Here is a 12536-nt window from a genome sequence, read left to right as displayed (position 1 = left end):
GTTAGTTTTGCCAATGGCTCTTATGTAATGTCTGTGGGGATGAAGGAATTGGTTAAAACAGCTCCTTTGAAAGGCCACCCCAACCCAAAACTGCTATGGGAATATCTCATGAAATGTCCTCATCCCCCCTCATCACCATCAATTTCCCCGACCAGGTTAAAAACAGAGCCCTCTCTTTCAGTGGTAATTACTCAATATGACATTTACTTCTTGCAATCCCATGTTTCTGATGAATTACATGGTGGTTTTACGTCACCAAAGGACACCTATGCAGTTTCAGTCTAAATGAATTGACTCATTTGTAGGGCACAGAGGAGTACATTTCCCAAGAACAAGACCCACACATTTCTTCTCTAGTATGCAACACCTTAATCCAGCATAAAAATGTTAACCCCTCCCAGTAGTGTAAGAGTTACACTTAGCAGCTAGAAAATAAATTTTCCTGCAATAGTTGTGATGGGTTATTTGACAGTCAAGATCCTAATTCTTTTGAACTCCTCCAAAAGCCTCTGCAGTTAACATTTTTATATTACTTCAAGCTAACTCTCCCCCAATAAGTGAAGAGCTTCGAAGCTTTTAAGACCGAAGGAAACGCATCTGTCAAACTCTACTTTCCTGTACAATCCAGACCATAAGTTTTCACCCAGCACTTCCTGCTGCAGACTCAAGGATTTTGGTTGATCTGTCACGGGTTTTCAACAAACACCCAGTTTGACTCAGACCTCTCTTGTTGATACAGAGGCCCAGCCTGTCATGTCCTGCACCCAACTGCTGATCCCTTCCCACTGCTTGAGGTGACAGCTGCCTCTTTTCCAACCTGAGGTGAGAGCCTACCTCAGTCTTGTGGGAGTTCACAGCGAGCTGGAATTTTATGAAGGAACCCTCGTATCATTTCCCTCGTACCCCAAATGGAGGAAAGGCAGAGGAGAGAGGTGAAGGGAGGAGGCTCTGTGGGAGGAGAGCTATGGATGCTGAGGTAGAAAGCTCTGCAGGAGAAAGGGTGCTGAACAGGCTGAGAGCAGAGAGGTCAATATTATGGTGCTACGTGGCTTGTACATTAAAATTTCTTAAAAGGCATTTTTCCTTAGGAAAAAATAATCTCATTTCACAGGCTTTCATGATTACAGGGTTCCTCCCACCCCCATTCAAAAATACCCCCACAAAGCTCAATCTTCTTAATTTGCTTGATCACAAATGGGAACAAGCTGCATTTTCTAAATAAATATTTTATGTTTTTTTTCTTTTCTTCAACAACGGAGTTCATGTAACAGATTATCTGAACCAAATGGGTTTACAGTTCCGTACTTTCGCAGTTCCTCACCAGTAAGACTACCACAGCAGAGACAGACCACACTTCAATACCAGCAGTGTAGTTGAAGGAAAATGTGGGGTTTACTCCACTTTGAATTTGGGTCAGTTTACCCACATCTTATTTACCACTAGACCACTAGTCAGTACCAGATACAGCCCTGCTTCTCAGGAGCCATACATGGTTTCATCTTGCACCTATGTCCCAAGCATTAGCCAGACAGGTACAGTTTTAGGCAAAGGGATGAATTTCTGCACGTCCTGATCTTTGAGGACAAGTGCAGACACAGGGCTCTGAGACATATCAATGGTTATCCCAGCACAGCCGTCATTTAAACAGATCAGTGTTTTATATCTTTGCTTGCTCCCTATGGTTGTGGCTGCAAGTTGTGTTTGTCTAGATACGTGGGGGAGAGAAGTGAAAGCAAAAAAGGAGAAAAATATACTGTCACCGAGACAATGTTATTCTGTTTCTATAGTTTAAGGTAACAGATAAATCTGTAATGATGAGGAAGGACAAAGATAGAGCACTACAGTCCTGACCTGAAATTTCCTGAGTTCATACGACATCCTGAGCTTTGTTCTAGGTCACCACACAATGCAGGAGGTATCTATTCTAGTTCTAGCTTTCTCCCATTACTTCCCCCTCTATGTCCCCCCAAAAAACTGAGAAAAACAAATAGGGTCATGATTTGGACTTAATATTCATAATATAGTTCTAACAAGAGAAAGACACTCTTTCTACTTGAAACATGATTACTCACCTCTTAAAAACTCCAAAAGAAGCATCCCACGGTCTTGCATGGGCTGCCTCAGAAGATCCTGGAGGATTGATTCTCCCCTTGGACACTGAGTTCTCAGCTTATACACCCAGTATAAACTGGATCAACCCTTCTCTCTCTGCATAGGAAAGTGCCCTTCATTTCCCTCCATAGCACACGTGTCTGTGAGCAATGAGGTCTCTAGGAAAATAAGGCTGCAATTTGCAATCAGCATCTTAGCCAACAACAGGAGATGCCCATAAAAGACTATATGACTTAACTATTGTACCTATGCTTGTCTGTGTGTGCATGAAGTTAAGCCTCATGTCTTCTTTCTCACTGTGTTGGAAGAATTCATTAAAGAATTTAAGAATCACTGAAAGAAAGCAAAGGTAGTGGAGTAAAAACTTCTAGTTCTGTCTCCACTTAACTTTCTCTCTGTTCTTTTCTTTGACTTAATTACAGGTGAAAAGATAACACCTTTAGACAGCCAGGCATTTCCCTGAAGGGCGAATAAAAACACATCATCTATCAAAAGGGAAATATACACACATTGGCAAAGACCACACAAGACTAAGACAGCAAATATTGCAAGAGAACAACACCCCCATGATGCCCTGTCTTGTTCATACCATAGATGCCAGCAGATGAGAGTGACAAACATACTATTGTAACTCTCCAGTGACGGAGATTCTCACACTGTTTCATAAAACCTTGGATGATAAACATCATGGCTGGCAAACACCCCACCAGTGACCCCTGCATAACTCCAACCCCAGGTAGCAGAAGGTTAGAAAAACATCCCTTCATAATCACTGGCTGAGGGCGGCCTGATAAACAACCATTAATTCCTTCAGCAGCTTGCTCAGCAGCTTGATACTTCCCATAGCGAAGGTACATTACAAATCTAGAACCATGGGCTGGTTTGATGATGGTTTGATCTACTCACCCGCTGATCACAAACTGATGTATCACTCATAAAAGGAAAAAGGAAGAAAGTAAGAAAAAACTTGGAAGGGGTTAAACTTAGAACAACCAACAAAGATATTAAAATGAACATGGAAATAAACTACAGGAGATTAAAGGGCTATTAAAACCGAAGAATTTAATTTTGGAGAGTGACGGTCACAAATGCAAAGCAAGAGTCTTGCATACCAGTTACAGGGGGTCAAAACTCAGCAGTATCATGCAAAAGAATCATGAAGAAGTAGAAGTTAGTGAAGTAATAATGGGAACAGCAGCAAACACCCTGAGTGCTCTGAGCTGAAATGGAAATTCTGCTCCAATACATTCAAATATCAAATTTCTCGGAAAAAAAAAATACCTGGAAGTAACTAAGCCAGGTTCTTCCTTGAGGAGTGAAGACTTTTTAAGCAGGAAACACGTTGGACTCCTTTCAAGAGAACAAGTGATCCTCTCTACCCCAAACAACATCTTCAGGGAAGTCCAACCTGTCTCAATTTTAGATCTGTTTCCAAAACATAGATATGTCAAATATAGCCAAGTACCCAACCAAAACGGTAAAATTCCAGCTCTTCTGTCTGTACATAAATCCAAACTTTGACAAAATCAAAGGAACCATAGATTTCACTTTTGTCCATCTCCGAAGATTTCCAGGGTAGAACAAACACTGCACATTCAGAGTCCAGAGTGTGTCTACAGCTCCAGAGATGAGAAGAAAACATGTCTGGATCCAGAGCTGAGGGAATGGGATCTGTATAGTTGCCAGGGAGAGAATAAATATGAAATTCCAACAGGTAAAATTTTTGAGCTTGCTTTTAGGCTGAAACCTGAATTTCAATAATCTACTGTAATAACCAATTACAGGGTTTACGGTTTTTTTGTTTTAAAAAAGGCTTTAATTGGATCTTTTGCACATGAACTCTGTTCCCAGGGAAGGAACTAGTTTATTGAGAGCCCAGTGACTATTGAAGTAAAAGTTTGGATTATGACAAGAGGTCTGACTCAATAACTTGCCAAAGCTCATCACGTTAGCACTGTTCTTTCACACAGACAGTGCAGACCCCAGACATTGATTGATGCAGGCCTCAAATGTTCATGAGGGGACCCAGTATCCGAGGATAACTAACACAGAGCCATTCATACGGACACAACTTCTTTTCTCCTGGTGAAGACACCAGTCCTTATTGTTAATCTTCCCACCTTCACTGTGGCTTTCTGAGTCATTCCTCATGTACATGGGCGCATCTTTGGCCAACTGTTACAAATAACATGACCGTGCAAGGGCAACAGAATGAATCTGGCCAGAGGTAACTGAATAAAACATGACTTCAGACAGAGTCCCTCTTGGTTTTGCACTGTCAAGCAGCCAAGGCTACAGCCTTTAGCTGCATGAGGTGCATAGCTGAGATAAACAACCAGTGGTGACATTTTAGGCCAGCTGAGGTAATAAATGAACATTGACCTTCATTACTATCTCAGATGAGTGGAAAATATTGGCTCAATTGGCAACAAGTTTCCACGAGCTGACTTAGGATAACAGACCATGCCCTGCTTTTTCTGTGTTTTCCATCAGAGTTTTGAATAGCTTTTTGTTGCAGAAAACCTTTAAACCATGTAGCACACACAGAGCTCCAAGCCATTTGAGCCAGAACTTGGGTCAGGAATGCTCTGACCTTGATACAGGACAGATACGGCGGTTGTAGATTACCATTATTTTTTTCCGTGCCAAAACTAATTCTTCGTGCCGTGCTCGCAAGACAGGAAGTCACTGATAAGCAATGTTTACGTGCAGTGCAAAGCTCTTTAACGTGAGGGCATGGCCAGTGATTGGCACCATTGTCTGACCCAGCACAGACAAGCTCTAGAGACCTCAGGGGAAACCATTACAAGACAATTTGCCAGGAGCGGTGTAATGCGCTCTTTGACAGAGCTGTGGAAAGCCCAGCATGCAGACTCCCTGTGGATACCTGATCTAGCACTCGGCTGGTGCAAAGCAATCAACCACAGAAGTGCCCTCAGCCCACAAAACAGAGGATTAAACAGGCTGCGGGCTGAAGCTGCAGGTGGAGAGCTCAGCTAGGAAACCAGTGCACACACACATAAATAGGAAAAAAAACGTGCCAGAGGGCAAGGAGGGGAGGTCTGTTTGCCTCCCACCAGAAGGAGCCTGAGTGTTGCTCAAAATGAAATGAAGCTAGGAATTTTTTTTGCATACCATGGTCTGATCTGCATTGATAGCCTCTTTTCCTCAAACCAGATACTGACAGATGAAACAGAAGTTTTGCCTAGACCAACCTCCCAAGAAGTCAGGATGTCCCCTTGCCCTAGCAACCCTAAGCAGGGTTGACCAGAAGTGACATGCATGCTCTATTGATGTTCACTTGCTGTATGTATTGCAGTCTGCAAGCCAGGCTTGGCAGAGAAAGAGCAAACCTAAGGTCATCCAGATGAAGCCAGAGGGATAAAAAGGCAGTACTTATCAACAGGGCTGCAAAATGGCTATATACCAGACACTGGAATGTCAATTTGAGTAGTTTGGTACAAAGAGACCCTTGAGGTGACAGGATCATGGTAAAGAATTACTCAAACCTGGGCCAAAGGATCTTTCAAAGCCCCAGGTGTCCCTTCAGGTATTAATCAGGGGATGGGGTTTGCCTACATGTTTATGGATTAGATGAGAGTTTCACTACAGGGATATGCTCAAGAATGACCTAACCATTCGCTCATACCTGGCCTGCATAAAGCACTTCCGCTACAGCAGTAGCCCAAAGCGGATTTTGTGCCTGCCTGTACTAAACTCTTTCAATGACAGGAATATTTCCTGCAGATCTGGGCTTTCTTTTCATTTTGAAATCACAGAAACACAAACGTGATTTTCCTTGGCAAAGTTTCTTGGTTTGCCTTGCTGGAGATGGAGTAACCAAAGCAAATGAATCAGGAGCAAGATGAGTAAGTACATATCTATCCAGTTGATAGCCATCTTACAAAGCTGTTTGAGGGCAAAAAAGTACATTCTCCTGTATTGAATCAGGACATCGCAACTACAAAGTGTTCCAAGTTAAACACATCCAAAAACTGTTTGACTCATGTTTCACATTTAATTCTATATCTCTAAAAAAGTTTACAAAAGCAAAGCTTGTCTGGACTAAACAACTGAACTGCATGAGGCACGTGGCATTAGCTCAGGCTTCTCTGGCCAGCTTTCTAAATGAAGTGTTTGGAAATGAGAGAAACACACAGATTTGGGAGTGGAATGGATAAGAGATTTAGTTTCTCCTTTTATAACAGAGTCCTGTGTAAAACTGAAGGAGCCTGCAAAGCTTCAACAAGACATGCATTAAAAGCAGCAGCAGCTCTGTCCACGTCTAGTAGAATTATTTAAAGCAAGGCAAAAAGAGAAAGATTCAACACATTGCTGGAGAGCTGCCCAAAAGCCCACAGTTGTGATGTAGTGTTTGGACTTGAATTGTGTTAACAGGGCAATATAAATCTGCAGAGAGTAAGACAAAGTCTGAAGAGAGCAGACCTAGCCAAGAAGGCCCAAAAACTGGTCACAGATTCAAGTGGTAGGTAGTTCAAAAGGGAAGTATTTGAAAATCTAATTCTATATAGTAAAAAACTGGCTGTGCTCATAGTTTATTTTGAAGGTCACACATACATTATAGTACCAAGGGAGCAAAATCTGAGTGATCAAGAGAATGGCATAGCAAAGTGCACTATAAAGACTTCATTTCCCTCACAGGTTCTACAATGGGCAGTTCAGTTATTGGCAGTGATGATGTTATTTCTAATGTAAATATTTCACTTTCAGCACAGCTGAACTGGGAGGGATTATAACAAATAATGAATGAACCTCCAAATACCTCTCCAAGCCAGAAAATCCCAGTGATGGCATGCAGAGCTGAATCCTTCCAATCATCCAGAAAGAGATGGAGAGGATTTTGCATGACTTTTAGTAATTACTCCTTCCAAAACTGCCAGCGATGCCTTTTCCCATCCCTCTGTGGTCAAGGCAATTATTCTTCCAGGTTCTCACTCCTGGCCCGCACCTCCATTGTCAAGTCAATGGAAGAATGACAACATCCACCAGCTGCCTGGACAACATCCAGCCTGGGTTATTACAATGAGTTTGTATGAGAAACAGGATTAGAAAAGCAGAGAAAGTCTACTGATAAAGCTGCCCCATTTGTTTTGATTCAAGATATTAAGGTGGTTCAGTAAATATCTGTGGTATGTGGGAGACTTCCCTGCACCCTGAACAGCTCCACGGCATTTGATTAGCTATTGCTTTATTGCAAAAGCAGATAGCTGGGGGTGATAGCTAGATCAGTTTCAGTGAAGGTTTTCTAGGTTTAGCTTTTGTATCATTTTCTCCTTGGTGTACTAAGAAGTATTCCTAGAGATCACCTACAACGTGATAGGGAAGGAAAGTTCTTTGTGCAGGACCTCACAGTTTAATTTACAGCATAACATAACGTTCTCATTCCTTGTAATAACATAAGCACGTACCCATACTCTCTTAAAATATGGTCCAACCAGATGGGTTTGCATATTTACAAGTCTAGTAATGAAATATTCAATGTAGCAATTGCTTATATCACAACCATTTTGTTAAAAAGCTCTCTGGAGTGTTCTTCCAAAAACTAAAACGACCACCCTGTGCTGAAAATGCAGGATATCATTTGACTGTGCACACTGACTTTGGCTTGATGAATTTACGAATGAAATTGTAGAGCATGACTGTTTATCCTGCAGTATGCAGAGAATGGACCCAACAACCCAGGAGGTCCCCTTGAGTGCTGCATGCCTATTGCCCATGAAGTTCGTAAAGGATCACATCTAAAAGATTACCCAATACTGATATGTCTGGTTGCATCCGTGGAAAAAAACACACTAATAGCTTTGAGATAGAAGGGCCAGTTTAGGCCTCTCAGGAAGGTGACAAATGACATAGCAGCAGAGAACACAGTCTGTCTTATATCGCTGTCATAATATGACCACCTCTCTGGTTTACTTTTAAAACCTTTGTAGTCTCACTGAAATCACATCCAGGCAGATCCTGAACTCGGGAACTACTCTTTTCTTTTCTGTTCCATTTTCCTTTCCTTATTTATTTGCAAGCCCTTAGCAAAACAAATTCTGGAGGGCAAAATTCGGTCGGATGTGAAGAAAAGGAGCAACACAGGAGAAGTCAGTTTTGAAGAAAACCGAAGTCAGTGCCTGGATGACCAAATCCCTGGTGTTGGAATCTTCCAGTGCTCACAATACAGGCCATTTTTGTGAGAGAATAGAGGTATTTTCTACTGTCTTCCAAAGTAAGGTGTTTTATGATCTGGAGGGTCCTGTGACTGATGTGGCTTATGTTCCCATGCAAAAAAAGCATTTAATCCTTGGCTTTAGCCTTGTTTTTGGACATGAGGCTGGTGAAAAACTGAAGCAGTGATTACAAACTGTTCCCTGTTCTGGGAGGAATAATAAGTGTAAAAAACACAATCCCAAGTGCCAAGCAAAATGGCTAAGGTTAATATTATTTGTCATTACAAGTGCAGAAAGAATACTAGCTGCCAGAAGCTCTGTACAAGGATGTGAAATCCATATTTCTTGTACTTTTTTCTGTTTTGACAACTAGAAATAATATTTTTCAATTGCTAGATCAACCTAAAAGTTATGGTAATGCAGCCTTAAAAGGATTCACAGCCTGCATGACCAGCATGGAGGCAGGGATTTGTGTGCAGCTCCACACACCAACTTTGACCATCCCTGTGGATCCCAGGCCAGGTCCTGATCTCATCCAGATCCATATAAATCCACAGCCATTTCGGTGGGGCTGTGGGGATGTGAGATCAGAATTTGGCTGGTTACATTGGCTGAGCTGTGGCAGGTGGGCACTTGCCAAAGAACTTCGTAATGGATCGTGTAAACACCAGGATTGCTCACAACAATTATGTAACCTGCAGTTACACTGCTTTACAGAAAGATTTACAAAAGGCAATGAATGGTCTCCATGGCTCTCCCGCTCCACCCGTGTGCCATCATAGAGATCCCGTGTCAGGTCCACCTCTTCTGAATGCAGGTGGTGGTGTTTCTGAAATTACAAATCAAAACTCTGTCTCCTTGCCCAAAGGGCAGTGCAATAGTTCAGATAAGTGACAAGCCCAGCGTGAAGCAGCTCTCCTAATCACACACTCCCAGCTGCCACCCTTTCCAACTCCTCAGCTCATATCTACTTGTCCCTCCTGGCCAGCATGGAGCTGCCTGGTTTGGGAAGGGTGCTCAACTCCAGAGTCTCGAGTCAGCTCAGCTCAGCCCAAGGTTGCAAAAGGAAAATTTTTCATGTAAAGTAGAGACAAAAGGACTCCTTAGGCCACTTGGCACACAGGTCAGCAGGAACCGAAAGGAAAAGTACTTCTTGAATATGGTCTTAATTCTCAACAACCACCTTTCTTTGTCCACTACATCAGCAAATTTCTAATCTTTACATACCTGCTACTCATGTTTTCTCCCTCTCTTCCATACACTTCCTTATCACTATGCCAGACCCTACTCCAGTCTTCTTCCCCTTCCAGTTTATGGCCCATTTAGTCATGGCTGGTTGCAAAGAACTATAAAAAAGGCCTGAATTCAGACAACCAGTATTTTACTCTGAAAGAAAACTGTCCACAATGCTCAAAGTTTTTTGTCTGATTCCTCACTCTTTTGCATATTTCAAGAAAAACAACCATCTTGTAATATACTAAAAGATTTATTTCTAACATGAAACCCCTATTTAGTATTGGTTTGGCAGTGGTAGGAAGGAAACCACAGGCAGCTGGCATGGATTAAGCGTTAGTTGCTTGATAAACCTGGAGTTGTCAGGACTTTCAACTTCCCTGCTGAATCTGCTGCCACCCAGAGCTAAATATTAGAGAAGGGTGCCTTTGGATGAGCAGGGTTTTGTTCTTCACATCTTAGCTGCATGGATACCAGCAAGAGATATATGTTTGCACACCTAAAATTTCTATGAAAAACAAGAACTGCCTGTAGCTTCTCTAACACTCTCACTGTCAGCTCCTTGGTAACAGCTTTAGATACACTAGCAGTACGCTGCTTAATCCTTCTAAATTATAAATATTACAAACACAGTAGCTCACTGTTTCCTGGAACAGCTTCACTATCTGAAACTTCCACTATTTCAAATTAGAGAATTATGAGTCTTTTTCTTCTGAATGCCAGAGACTGTTTACTGACTAACATTCAACTATTCTCTGAGGGAAATGCAAAGAACTCGGGTTCCTGATGCTGCCACCTGAATGAATGTGGGGCTTAACACAGTGCAAAATTTGAATTAGATAGTCCAAATTACTAAATTCACTTCCAATGACTCACTGAAGTATTTGAGCTTTAATATCCTTATTTGCTAGTAAAACACTGGCACCCAAGTGTTTCCACAAAGCTAACATGCGAAGCTTTTGAATATAGGCCAACCAAATTCATTTTGGAATTTGAAATAATATCCATAAGGATTTTTTCCTATTTGCTCAGTTCCAGTCACCATTTCTTACTGACATACCATCTGACTTGAAGTAGAAATGAAGACTCTTTAAAATGTCTTGCAATTATTCATTTATGAAGTGTGGGACAGAACAGTGAAAATTGAGATTGCCTTAAAAATGTCAGTGCAGGTGACTTGACAATCTTCATTCTCTACCATGTATCCCAGGCACAAGCTTTTGCTATCCCCCTATTCCATGAAGAATTGCTTCTTCAGCCTTGGAAACTCCAAGCACTCAAGAGTCAGTACACTTTCTCCTTCTATAACTACCAAGGAAATCATCCAGTTTACAGAACCAAAACTAATAACAACCATATTCTTAATTCTTGCCTTTTGCTTTATACAGCTTACAGGCTTGTATTTTTAAGCATTTTCCTGTAACTTCGAGAACAACAAACTTTTAATTCCAAAAGCCAAAAGCACCACAGAATCACTTGATTCCAGGAGATGGTGCTTTAAGGAAAAAAAGTCCAGAAGCCGCAAGGAGACCCAAACCCTGACCAATAGTGCTGGGGTGCACCCGTTACATTTCACAGCATAATCAGGACTTTATGTGCCTTTCTCCATTTAAGCGAGAGAGCAGATTTACTATGGACGAAGTCACCTCTGACAGCCGATCGCCACAAAGCAAACATGACTAAACAAAATCCATCTTAAGAGATGCAGGAGGTTCCTAACTGGGCACACTGCTTGCTTGTCATGGGAGAATCATTTCAGAAAACAGGCTTATATTTAGCAAGTAATCTTGGTTTTCACAGCTCTAAATGCAATTATATGCCAGATTTTTGTCATCCAGCCTTCCATTAAACCTCAGATACTAATAGCGTCATATGCCAAACGGTCTTTCACAAACCCTTGGAAAAGTGACTGCCACTAAACAAACAGTTTGCTTTTCCTGGCAACATTGCAACTGATTCCCATGAGAATGAAGCTGCTTTGGGTTCATCCGCAGCAGACCAAGTTCACTGAAGGTCAGTGAGGAATTGTCCATACACCACTTGTTTTACACAGGAATCTATAGAAGGACCATGAACTGAACATACTACTAGTTATAAAGCTTTTAAAAGAGCCCTGGGTAGGTTCAGCAGGAAAGCAGACGTGAGCGAACCCCATCAGTCAGGGATTCAGTGCCTTCAGCAATGTTAGACACAACTGTCCTTGCATGCTCGGCCTGCCTGCAGCCTGATTTCTGCAAGTGGAGAAGACTTCACCCACCAGCAGCTGCCAAGACTAATGTAGGGAGTCAAAAGGAGGTTGGTCGGTAAGCATCCATTGTTCAGGTGTATCTCCAACAATAAAGTCACTGCACGAATTCTCTTGCAAATATTTCAGCCTTTGGCTCACTTCCTGCACACACACCCTTCAGATGCCACTAAATTAGAAATGAAAAATATAACTTGGAGAGCACATTTAACATAAGTAAAGAGATTAAGGAGTTTATCTGTCAACACTGGACTCCAGATGTTTTTAAAGCAGAAGAAAAAACAGGAGATTGAGATGTTAATTATAAGTTCTTTTCTTCCCTTTAAGATGTTTTAAAATATTTGTTAAAATACCTAACTTTTCCTGTAGGTTTTGGAGAGGGTTTAAAAAAAATACCAGCATAGATTTCAGGCTAAACTTCAGGCCTGGGGAAGCTAGAATCTGCTTCTCATGATACTCACCATCAGAGTTTCTTTGCATATCCAACACTCCCAGAGGAGTTATTTCATAGAAATTTCTGTGTATGACTTCACCAGTACCAGAGCTCAGGCTCAGAAAGATATTGAATTCCATTGGTTTTCATCCTTGTCTCTCAATTTCCATCCCTAATCCAGTTCTAGGAGCACTGAAATCATGGACCTACAGCAGGCTCCCATGACACCAATCTAGTTTCCATAAGGATGAAAATACAATTTAATGAGTAAAAAAAAGATCTAGAAAGGGGATGGGACTCCTTTAAAAACACGCATATCCCAATAGTGATTAAATTC

The sequence above is a fragment of the Phaethon aethereus genome, assembly GCF_964289735.1.
Source record: "Phaethon aethereus genome assembly, chromosome: 8".
NCBI lineage: Eukaryota > Metazoa > Chordata > Aves > Phaethontiformes > Phaethontidae > Phaethon > Phaethon aethereus.
Note: the sequence above shows the minus strand (reverse complement) of the source record.